Source organism: Poeciliopsis prolifica, unplaced genomic scaffold, assembly GCF_027474105.1.
Source record: "Poeciliopsis prolifica strain line A6 unplaced genomic scaffold, Auburn_PproV2 SCAFFOLD011, whole genome shotgun sequence".
Taxonomy (NCBI): domain Eukaryota; kingdom Metazoa; phylum Chordata; class Actinopteri; order Cyprinodontiformes; family Poeciliidae; genus Poeciliopsis; species Poeciliopsis prolifica.
In genome coordinates, this window is record NW_026562386.1 from 10,194,358 (window position 1) to 10,207,978 (window position 13,621).

Genomic DNA, 13,621 nt, shown 5'->3' on the forward strand with positions numbered 1-13,621 from the left:
AAATGCATCGATTGCCTGGATCAGTGATGCTGCTTAGGGAATGCCAGTGAAAGCAACTTTTTGAAAAAAGAAAGCGCACAATAAATAATCTTAAGAATTATTATGTTGGTGGTCATGATGAAATGTTGCAAAAATAAGAACAAGAATGTAATTGCTATAAGGGACACAAAGTAAACAATCACAGACTCGAGACAATGGACTTTGGACATTGTAAACTGGACCACTTCTATTTATTACAGTAAAACAATGTCAAGCCACTTTGTAGTTCATTCTGAAATACTGATTTGCAAATATTTGCAAGTGTTTACATATGTATATATATATATATATATATATATATATATATATATATATATATATATATATATATATATATATATATATATATTTATTCAATATGACAGCCAAGAAAATAGATCATCACACCACTCACAAAAATTTTAAAAAAATCTGTTTTATTGTGTTTGCTTCACATCATCAGTCACAGCATTTCACTTCTCCCCTGAATAAGTTGTCTTCACAGCTATGTGGGATAATTCCTTTATGTTGCTTAAGCCAGTCAAATAAAAATAGAATTCCTCAACACATATTTACATCAAGTTTTGTTGAGGTGTGTCAGAAAGCAAGCAAATGACAGTTGGCAGATTCCAACAGACAAGAGCAGATCTATGAAGAAGAAATTAGCATGCGAAAAGAGAAAGTTTTAAGTTGGATCAATGTCATTTTAGTAATGCAGTCGTGTCCAATCTGTCGTTTCTTTAGATGACACTTTAATTTGTCTTTCAAGCAAAACATAAGCAAATAAATATCATCTGACATACTTGTAGACAAGTGTGGGCCTTATAGACTCTGATTTACAGAAGTGATTAACACACTACTCTTTCATTATAGGTACCGTTAACCCATTATTTTTCTATACTTTCTTAACTATTGCTGATTCGCATGGTGAACGGTGCTTATCTCAAATGGTCAATGAGTAAAAGGCAGGTTACATCTTAGACAGGTACACAGTCCAACACAGGGCATGCATACACTTATTCACACTAGAGGGGAAGCTGAACTCTTAAATTAACTTTCCATGGATGCTTTAGTCTGTGGGAGGAATCTCGGGTTACCCCTAAAAAGCCTCCGTATAAACGAGGGGAGCATACAAACTTCACAAATAAAAGGCCTTGGACAAGATTCAAACCCTGGACCTTGTTACTGCAATGCAAGATTGCAAACAGCAGCTCCATCGTGCAGCCTTTCATAGTGAAAAGTGTATTGTATTAAGATGCATCACTGAATCATGTTTATGGAGATGAGAGTTGCAAGTCAATTGGTGGCAATAATATTCCTTAGCTTTATAAATTTACTTGACACATGCAGAATAGAGCTGTGTTTAATATTCAGCTAAATAAGACTTCACTCTGATTGAAAGGTTTTCACTGCACATTGTCAAACATGATTGCCCCATTCTGGGCCGGCCAGGACCGGGAACGATGTGCATATTTCACTTCCAGTCAATAGGCCTCCGCCGTGTTTATTAAAATTTTAACAGGACTCTGGGCTTCACAGATTCATCAGCTATTCAAAGCTACTGAACAAATCAGCTGTCAGCCCTCCTTGCATGTTTCTGCCACCCTCCGTGTCCCTGACCTTCCTGGCATGTGGAGTAAACCGCTGCTTCCGATGACTCTCCTCCAAGTCTTTATGGCCAAATAAATAGCAGCATGTGAGTCTAACTGTCATGCATTATGATAATGATTGCTTTTATGTTTGAACCATAAACAAATACTTCATTAAGAGGATGGGAATAAATCAAGTGACATGATGAGCGAAGCCAGCACACAATATATTGTGTAAGCCTGTACTTACAAATTTAGTTTAAGAAGAAATGCCAGTAATATTAATTCTGAGGAGGAACCTGGCTCACAGGACGTAACATTATGGGGTTCTAAATATAATAAAATCAGCATGAAAATTGGGAGCTGTCAACATGGCTGCTTGAATTACAAAAATAAAATGTATCCTTCTGTGTCCTACAGGACATGTACTGCCTTATCACTTTAAAAATTTCAATTTTAACTGTGCTTTGGGTTGTTTCTCACAGTTACTATTTTAATTTTCATGTTTCTCCACATCAAAAACAAAAAAAAAAAAAAAAAAAAAAAAAAAAAGCTTTGACAACAAAATCATTGAGCTCAAAATAAGCAAAACACCACCAGAAGGTGGGGAAGAGTGATGACGTTACTTTTGGAATGCCGAACTTGGGAATCAATGCATAAGACTGTGGCAACTCAAAATGAACAAATTGAGCAATAGACCTCATAACGACATTATTATGTGTGCCACTTAATTGTATATGCAGCCCTGGTTTAAACCCATATGTTTTATCTTGGTTTACATAATGCAAAGCTTTCTGTTCTAAAACCTCATACTTTGGATTAGAAATTCCTTACATCCACAAAGGAGTCCATAACATCCATAAAAACCAGGCAGCTTCACCTAAAACCTAACAAATTCAAATTAATTAGTTTGAATGAATTCAGTTATTGCAGTGATGAGTATTTAAAAAGACTCAGCACATTATATTGGAAAATATGACTTAACATAATTTTACTAAACCAGCAGATGGAAACAGTGTCCATTAAATCTAAAGTATTGCTAGACATTTGTGAAATGTACTTTCCACAAAGTGTGTTATTAATATCATCAAAGAAGACAGTTTATTTTCAGAAAAAAAAACAAAAAAAAAAAACTTACAGTTATTCATCATGAATTGTATTTACAACTACCAGCTGTGTAACAAAATAGCTAAAATCAAGTGTTGATAGTCATCTTAGTGATAATCACAGAATGAGCTAAGTATGAGAAGCTCTTTCCAATTTTTTATTTTTATTTTCAAATGGTTCTCAGTATTTCATAAAAGGTGAAACAAGTAAAAGAATCTCTTTCTTAATTTGAAAATCTTTATGTTCAGAAATAACTGTCGCTTTAATGGTCTGGCTGCTAATTATCTCATCGATTAATAGTAGCTGTATGTGTGTTTTCTCTACATAGCTCTTCATTTACAATAGGTGCATATGCAATATCCAGCTTCCATGTTTTTATCAGAGGACAGCCTTTTTTAGTTACCTTTTATTGTCTTCTCATGGTTGTTCTGGTGTCTTTGGTTTTCCTTATCAAACGAGATAAACACACCACTGATGTGTGATAACTTGACACAACAATGTAGTGACGTCAAACAGGCAGATACAGAGTCAACTCTTAGTCTAGAGGCCCCTTTGATGCCAGAAATGCAAGGCTAGGTGGAAAACAAAGGGCTCTCAGTAAAGTAGAATGAAATGCTTGGATGTGTATTCATATATGCTCGGTGCAGAGGTAGACTTTGTGGGGTGAAGACAAAGCGAAAAAAGGGGGTATCTGTGTGTGACTTAGAGAAAGAGAGTGAAATTGGATGTGTGTGCGCACGCACAAAACTCATTTTACTCCAGTCTCAACTTACATCTTTCATTCTGCGGATGAAGTGAGTGAGAAAGTGGCAGTTCTTTTGCAAATAAAATCGAGTTCATGCAAAGCCAGTATTAATTTGGCTTTTCCGTTGGAATGAAATGTTTTTGTTTTGGGAGGAAATTGCCCTGAGCAGTAATGAATTTCCCCCCTCAGTGCTATGTGGCACCACAATTTAGCAGAGCGATAGATCACATAGGCGGACAATTTGAGCATGCATATATTCTAATAGAAAGCTGATAAATATTAAATATGCACCATTTAAAAGAGGCTTATTTTCCCAGCTTTTAGTGCAGAGAGAGCACTTTTTTATAATGGCTGCTGGCAAAAGAAGACAGCCAGAAAAAAAAAAAATACACAACTAGTATTATTGAGGCCAATATTTTTTCACACTGATTTATCCAAATGAGCCTGTTAGCAAATAACATATCAGAGAGGCACTGATCATTTAGCTTTGCAAAGCTCACAGCTCTCTGGCATATGACAATACCCGCTGCTGTGTTTCAAAGCATCGATCACCTATCATCACAAACCCGTGGTGATTTTGCTGTCTCTCTTTGGTGATGAAATGTTTACACGGCCATTGTCTTGTTGTCGTTGTGATCAGCTACAGACAAAATGTGCTGCAGCTTCTCTGCTGAGACAGATCTCACTTGTCTGAGTGAGGAAAACAAAAAAAAATAAATAAATCAAAACATGTCAGACTTTTATTTTGTTTGTTTTTTGTAGCTGGTTTTGTTGTTGGAAATTAGTTTCGGACCCAAAGATGTATTGCAATGTTTTCCCGTATTTATTTTCATGTGATCTTCACAGATAAAGGCATTTACAAATCAACTTTCTGGGGGAACAGCCTGAACGACAGTAAAATATTAAAAGTGGCTGCAATTGTTTTATTTTTGATTGTTTTGTCATTTGGATTAAATTCACAGATGTATTGGAAGCACTTGCACATAAAGTTGTACTGAAATACTGATTTACAACAAAGGAATGAACTTGAATTTATCACGTAATTTATTTTCCTAATCCAATTAGAGAACTACAAACAAGCATTAATACCCACACATTATATAGGAATTCTAGGTAACAGACCAACACAAAACAGCACATATGGGTGTGTATCTTGCAGTTTTACATATCTAGAGACTGGTATTATTGCTAATGAATATTTGCAAAATAGCTCAGACTCAGTCAGATGGGATGGAGAAAATCTGTGTACATTTGGACTTTGAGTAGGCCTTTTTAACATATGAAAATACTCATTTGTGTTGTACTAAAATGTATGTCATTGCACTCCACCCAACCAACCAGACGTTTACTACTCATCTGTGGTTGGTGACGGGTTCCTGGAATAACTTTGCTTGGTCATTTTTTTAAAGTTTTCAAAACAAAAAATGAAAACCAGAAGAAATCTGTTAGAGCTTTACAACTTCTTTCATGTCATTATAAGTGAATTCAGAAAAAGTTGGCTTACCTGACTTACCACCTAAATTAGTCAAGGGAAAATTTGATAAAGTACTTGATCACTTAAATATTTGATAACCGTATTCCATAATTTTATAATCTTTTTTCTGTGATTCTGATTTCTGCTTCTCCGTTTTCAACAACCGTAGCCCTCCACACACAAATCTCACTATCTGTGTCCCTCTACATGGTCATGATTGCAGAAAGCTAAGAGTTAAATGGCACTTCAATCGTCTAGCCCATGAATAGAGGTCTGAGAGCTTCCGCAAGCATCATTTAGCTTGGCTAAATTACCATGACAAGGAGATGAGCAAATGGACATTTCCTTGGCTTATCTGAGAGGAGGTTGCACTTTAAAAGAGCTTTAATGAAACCAATTATTAAAGGGATCTTCTAGTCGTCTGCTCCAAGTGCCACTTGATTGTTCTTGTTATAAACGTCCCTTTTTCCCTTACTCACATTGGTTGCCTTACCCACAGCTAACCCATCTCTTTCCCTTGTATGGTGATGAGAAGGTCAATAGACTACTCTTCACAGTTCCTAGACCTTTTCCATATTTCTTAATTAGGCCAGTCGGGATGTAACAACGAAGTTGATAGTCTGGTACCTTATTCTGCTTCTGTTCATTCATACAGACACACATAAATGTGTGAACACAAACTCACCCCATAGTAAGCTGAACTAGCTCAGTGTGGCTGGATACTTGATGTTTCTCACAGATGAAGACAGACTGTGGAATACATAGGTGATGTCTAGCTGCTTTTTACATAAACGTTACACTTGACCAAAACTGTCAGTTTGCAGTTCTTCAGTTGGCAATCCACAAACTTGACATATGACATAGTTATACTTCCTAGGTGCCAGAAAACACATCCTCAGCTTTGGGAGGAGGACGGGAGGCACTTTTCTATAGTGTCAGACGAAGCAAAGATGGAAAGAAACAGGCAGCAGTGGTTATCAGGGTATAAAAAGGCCATTAGAGCCGCTGACATTTTGTTCATGCTTGAAATCCTCAAGTTGTTCTACTGAGAACTAGTCGATTCAAGTACTAATTAGATATCAGAGGAGTGTCATTGCTCCAGCAGTAAGTGAGCATGTGTGTAAGGTCTTTGCCAATGTGGGTAATGTTCCTCCACAGGCTGCTTATTTCAAGAATTTTTTCTAACCACTGCTGCACTATAAGTCATAAACCTAACAAGCTGGACACTGGGAGAAAACAAAGTTTGGGAATAAATATATCAACGGACTCAGTTTCCACTTTGCTGAACCACTTTCCTTCTTGCATAATTCAATCTTTTTCCTCCCCTTTCCAAGCTATTGTGTTGTGAGAAGCAGTTTGAAGAGAAAATTGTTTTCACTCAGGACACCGTCTCCAGTCATTTGTTCAAGACACATGAAGTGGTTAGTATAAGACAAAGCACTGCATTTTTGACAATGCACTGTAATTTCAGTTGTCTCAAAAATTAAACTTAAATGGTGGCTGAGTTGTTGCAGTGGCTGAAGGTGAAAATTATTGCCTTCAATATTTTCTTTTCCATTTTTTCACCAGTTTCCCATCACCGAATTGTTTTTGCAGTGTCCCTCCATTGGAAACTCAGGAATGAAATAATAATAAAAATTCTATTTCAGCATTTAGATAGCAGTGCAATGACACTTTTATCTACCTAAGAGAGGCAGAAAAACACATTAAGTTGAAATGAAACCTTAAATTGTTGTTTTACAAACTGTAATCTTTTTTGTACTGAAGCTTGTAGTTGCCAGAAAGGCAAAAGAGAAATGGAGCAATGTTGCAACAAAAAGGCCTAATTATTCTGACAATATGCTTTCAATATGCTTTCATATCAATACAATATACTTTTTTGTTATTGCAACTTCTCACTGCCTGGAAGGTAATCTGGGTAATGTTCACATTTCTTGATATAACATCAAGAAATTACACTAAATACGTTTATGACAAAATACATTTCCCAGTCTTATAATATAAACATCACACTAACATGATAATATATTGTAGAAACATAACATCTTTATAGAACAATAAAGTTTTCAGATTATAACATGATAACACTTATTGTTATCATGGAATATGTGCCTGTCTTTTAACATTATTACATTATTGATGATGCAGTTAAGTGGCTGAGAATAGCTCTTATATATCAGAAATACAGGATATTGGAGTAATTTTGTGTTGTTATTTAGCAGCTTAATAATTAAGACAATATTGTGATAATTATGACTTCACTGAGAAGGAATATAAAACTCAAATGGCTTTACAGGAGGAAGAAGAAGACTAAACTCACTGAGGTAGCAGGGTTTTTTTATTAACCAATTAAAGGAATATGAGAATGTCTGTGGATGCAAACTACACCATCTGCATTCAGGTTTCCTGGTCATTGCCTTCTTGGATAGTTCGGTTCAGTTCTCATCGCTCTTCAGTGCTTCATCTAGGAATTCTCCCATTAATCTTGATTTCTCCAGTTGAATTTTAACTGGACCAGTCAGCAAATAGAAGGAGGAGTTGTGAATTATGCCATCAATTTCCTGGGCTGTTTTTGTAGTCTGCCTATATTGAGTTGTAGCTTGGCAAAGGCAGCTGAGGAATTGAATGAAGCCATTCAGTCGTGTTGGTCATGCTTCCTAATATTGAGCAATTAATGTTGGAGGAAGAGGAATGAATTAGACATATTATTGCTGTCATATATGTCATTGCTTTTCTCCCAACAGGGTTTTTTACAGCGCCCATACTTTAACAGAAGCTTCATCAAACAAGGGACTGGTGTTTCACCAGGCTAGCATTCACACAGTTTCAGTTGTCACACAGAATACCATGAGACACTTACAGAAAAAAATTGGCCAAAAATTACACCAAATGAATGTGATATCTTCAACCTGAAGACTATTGATTATGCATAAATGAGCCAGTTAATGAACAACAAAACATATGTATCAAGCAATATCTATGTCTCCCTTTTCATAGCATGAAAATATGCATATTGTAATACCTTGGTATTTTATTTTTCAAATTTGAAAAGTATATTGTAATTATATGATACTTTAAATGTACAAACATTTTTAAAAAGTTTTAATGTTATAACTGAGTTTTTTGTTTGCCTGGGTAGAAGCTCTACAATTCCACGGTTTCAGGCCTTTGTGTCTTTAACTTAATTTATGTAGCTGCTATTTTAGGCCTTTTAGAGTAGCTGGAATTCTGGGATATCTCATTCCATGTCTCACAATGTGACGTTCATTAAAGTTGTTTAAAAGCTGCCTCTGCCTCCATCTCTGTGGTTGAAGTGTAATAACTGACAATCAAGTGATTTCGAGCCATTTCGCATTGCATGCAGGTACGTTAAACTGGCTTTCCTTCAACTCAACATAAAGAGCGTGTTTGGCAATATGGCATGGTAATATGATTCATCTTTGAAGGCTTTCAGAAAACACCATAAAATAAATTCAGGTAATGACTCAGATGTCATTAAGAGAGTGAGCTGATGGTGCAGTTAAATGGATGAATGCATGCTTGTATTATTTGCACTATGTGTTAGATCTATGATAGCAATTATGCTTTTATTTCCACTGTGCTGCACCAAGTGTGGTTCTCAGCTTCCATCAAGTCATTAAGTCGGAGTTTAGACAAGGAAGTAACTGATTTCTATATGTGTGGTTGCCACTTTCCCTCCAAGTTTACTTTTTGTATTAAATAGGCTGTTAGTTTTGCTCATTTTATGCAGTGCCTAGAAAAATTGTTTCTGTTCCTAATCATTTTCACTTGTTGTGATGTGAAAACATTAAACATCATTATTATAATGGAATGTATTGTGATGGACCAACAGTAGAAGAAAAGTGATGCATAGTTTTTAAAAAGTTCTACAAATCTTTCAATGAAGATTATTTTTCAGATTTACAAAACTTGAAAAATGGCATGCATATGAATGTCAGTAGTTAATTTCTGGTCTCACCTGACTCATATCTTTTCATCTGTGTCCCTTATTTGAACAGTGGATCTCTGCAGAGCATTTAGAAAAGCCAAGGACATCCAGCTGCTTCTTTGATCAATGCTTCCCTTGGGTTGATACGTAACTGTGTTCGTAGATTTTAAGTTTTTGCTAAACTCTTTTCATTCTTATGAGACATTGAATTGGACTGAGTCAGATGTTCAAAACTCAGGATATTGTTTTGACCTAACCCTGCTCTCTTCTTTTTCCTATTCCTGACCCTTTTGTTGTGTTCCTTGGTCTTTGTAATGTTTTGTTTACTAATGTTCTCTACCAAACCTTAAGGTCAGAACACAATGTTTACACAGATTAAATTTACATTCTATTTGTTCAGTAAATATGACAGCTGACGGTTTCACTAGGTTTTATTCAGCTTTAAACAGGTAAAAGGAGTTGAATGTATGTGCACAATACACTTTTTAGAATATTTTTTTTTTATTATTCAAATTCATATATATTTTCCCTTCCAGTAGAAAAATGATTTTCATTAAAAATATCTAAATATATATTGAAATATCTGGCTTATATCTGATTAATCAAACTGTACTGTATAATTTTATTTGTTTGCTCTAGTTCAGACTTTCTTTCCATTCTATATATATATTTAAGGTTATGATAAGCAGTAAGCATTAGGTAAAGCAAGCATAAGGATTTATCCTCAGAGACTGTACAATAATACAATATCGCTCTTTAATGCTGTAATTTACAGTTCAGTGTAAGCTAATGTCAATATTTAAGGTGACTGAAATATGAATACATGCCAAATTGTGAATCAGTAAACATGCATGTATGTATTTCCATATTATATACGTGCCCATCCATGAATGTCTGTTGCGTTTGCATGCTTGTGTATGCATATCTCTTTCTTTGCATGCCTCTCTCTATGTGTTATATGTATTGTGTTCATTCAGTTCCTTGGAGGACGTGACCTGTGTGGGTAAGGACAGTGTTAACGGAGGCAAATTGGGAGGAGGCCAGCATTCTCATTAGCAGGGCAGATGTGAGGTCGCTCTGACCAGATTGCTAGCCACTTCCTTAAAAAAACATCTCACCAATGGCCTGGCGTGAGATTTACAGAGGGGGAGCTGGGGCATGGAAATGTCCTGTGTTCCTGACATATTGTGAGTAGCCAACAGACAGGGGGAAAGCCAGCAGTGTCAACTCACCTCAGAGGCCAATGAACACTCCCGTCCCACTCCTCCACCCCTCCCCTTCTCTGCAACAACATCCTTGAACAAGAACAATTCAAAAATAACACAAGCGGAAAACGGCAACGAGGTGCTACTTTATCCCTCCTGGACCCCTCCTGGGATGATTAGCAATCCAAACCGAAAGAGAAAAAGACAGAAAGGAGAGGGGGGCTGGAGGGGCAAAGGAGAAAATAAAGACAGGCATGGAACCAATTTCACCACAATTTTCATCCCTTTAGAGATGCTTGTTCATGAAAGACCATTAGAACAACAGATTAGATAATTACAGACCGAAGGCCAAATCATGATCTCTCTTTTTTTCTCTCTTTTCATTTTCTCCGATGGGAATTCAAGATGGCTGCTCGTTTTGTGAGCCTGTGAGGTGATATTTCGATGAGGGCCCGAAATTGGCTTTTAGTGAAATGTGAAACATGCTCTGCACTTTTGAGAGCAATTAATTAATTATGTTGAGCTCCATCTGCTCTTTAATATTACATTTATAAAATAGAGAATGTTTAGCCTGTATGTTAGAACCTCACATGCCAGATTTAAGGTGATGTAGTGACCGATAATTAAACAAAACACCAATGAGTCACTCTGAAGTGGCTAAGGGCATAAAGATAAATGCCTTCTTCTCTGTGGGCTATAAGCACTCACTCAAGCAGCGGGAGGAAAGGGGCATTGCTTAGCAGTGTAACAGCGCTAATGGCTGCCCATGCATGTTTGCGTGTGTCTGTGTGTGTCTGTAAGACACCAGCTAGAATTAGGTAGATGGGTCACACTCTCAAGCATGGAGCAAGTGCACGGAAAAGAGGGGTCAAGGACGAATAATACACTCAGCCCCTCTTTTTGAGATGACAAACACGCGCTCCTGCCAGAAGGGAACCATTAAAAATAATTTACACAAGCTTTATGTTGGCTGAGCTCTTTTTGATGCAGTGTTTCCCCTGGTAATTACGGCAATGGCGCAGCTCCAGCCATATGGCCAACCGGGCAGTGGGCCGTGAGGCTCAGGAATACCTGGGTGGTTAATTAAGAGCTGTTGCCAGGGCCATAGGAGGCCAGTCTCAGATCTTCCATTGCCCCCTTCAACAACACCACCACCACCAGCCGCTGCTAACACTTTCACTTCCTCCTAAAGCAGACCCTCCACTGTGACCCACTGTTGTCTCAACTCACACAAAAGCAGCCGCCACCAGGGACGGGGAGAGGCCACCGGTAATTATTTGAAATAACATCCCCCGAGCTGAGGAGGGAGAAAAACTGCGTACTCTGTTGTGTTTACATCTTCAAGTGTCGGGACGTGTTCACGTTCGCATTAGGTGTGCACACAGATAGCTGAGCTTAAAAAGGTCAGCGTTCCCACCGTCCTTCTTTAGTACGGATAATGCTTCTTTCAAATGGAGGACGGCATAGCCCGTATTTTTCATAAATACCTCATTTTGCATTCAGACGTTTGCTCTACTTCACTTGCCGCCACCAGACCAATTCGAATAAACTATTCTCTGTTGACACAGAGCACTTGCCTTATTTTGATTGACATGTGCATATTTTAGTGACTCTAAACAGAAAGTGTAAATTTAAAGCCCAAGGAATAATGAAAAAAAAAAAGAAAAAGAATTTTCATTGTAAAGGTATAATAAATAATAAATCTTTGTGGCACATGTTTTTGCATAGTCAGAGAGAGTGTACATTGGAAATGTATTGTAGGCTAAAACCATGTTTAAACTTTGATGTTGATTCTAATATCTGCAAATACCTAAGTCTCAAAGAATAAAGATAATCTAAATGAGTACACTTCTTTTATCTATTGACCCCAATGTGTTGTCATGGTCTGTGTTGTCATAACATACAGCTTTGACCTTGGCTAAGGACTCCAGTCTAAACATATTGATATTCATAAAAGCACTATCACTTTATCAATCTGCTAAACAGAGCTCTTATACAGTATAATGAAGCAATAATGAGGAATTTTCTCTTGTTAAAATGTCATTTATGTAATGAATAAAAGATGATGGGTTCAGCTGTCTCTGCTTTGTTCTCAATCAAGACTTTTCTCTTTTTTTTCCTCATTTTGGCCTGTACACTAACAATGGCGTCACTGGCAGACATTGTCCCGATAATCAGTCGAAATTGCTTCATGTTTCCACTGTATAAACAATCATTAGGATGTTGTTTTGTTCATTCGTTTCGCCTCAGCCTTTCATTTGTGAACAGTGGCTGCAACAAAAACATTGACAGCTTCTAATCTAAATCTGTGATAGTTCAAAATGTCCTGATTGTGACAGCATAGCAAGGCAAATACATTTGCGACTGTGTCTTTGCGTGCGTGTGTTTATCCCCCAGTGTATTTATATGTGTGTGTGTGTGTGAGCGAGAGTAACCCCCTGCTGACTCGCCGTCCTCATCTCCATATTCCTTTATGGGAAATGTAAATGGATACATGATTATCTTTACACGACCCAAGCAGGAAATGGGAGCCTACCCTTCACTGTGACTAAAGAAGAGAGGAAAATGTTATGGTACACATTATAAATGATTTATGGGTGTCGAGTATGGCATCTTTTCCTTGATAACCTCTCCTGTGTGTTTTACGTGCTCACTTTTCAACTAAGATCCAGCGAGGTCCCAGCGGTGCACAGTTCTCTCCCTGTACTATTCCACACAATAAACAGCATTATCTGTCTGCCTGTCCGCGTTCTGTTTACAGCCGTTTACTCTCACCCGGGTATCTTATGGTAATAAATCCCAGTGAGTGAAAGTGGGGTGATACACTTGATGCTGAATAATTGGTCATTTTGGTTGCAGACTCCCCTGCTTCACATTAAACTGATAATGAAGGCCTGCTGAATATGGTGATCAGCACGGAGTGTGTGTTGGTTGCAGGCCTTCGTGTGCATCTGTCATCTGCATGCGCGCGTCAGATCAAGTATGTGTAGTGCCGAGGTGTCTCCTGAGTCAGGGATTATTGCTGATAGATTATTTCTTCAGCCCCCTCATTATCACTGGATCAAACAGACATGTGACCTGCACTTCATCACTCTATTCATCCTCCTCTTAAACTGAGCTCTGGAGACCTGCAGGGAGAGCTGCTGGAACTGAATATATGAGACCAGGCGGTGTAATACTGCTGCACTGGGACCGTTATGCATAATTACAAACCCTTGCTAGGACTCTGTGTAGTATATTTCAGAAGAATGGTAAGTTTTGTTACTCTAGAAAATATTTTTGAATACTAGACTGAAGGTAAAAGTGCTGAATATGTTTCTTTATCTATTAAAGTAGCTGAAATCAGCCTCATTTATCCACGTCAGTGCGAGACTCATTTTGCCTAATTCAATGTCTTGTCATGACTTTTGGCTTTGTACTACTTTTGTATCTGTTTTTTAAATGTTATGCTGTTGAAGTATTGTCAAAATGTTTAGTCTTAATTATTTGTATTAGTTTTTAATTTATGTTGATGATCTTTCTTCCCTTCCATTT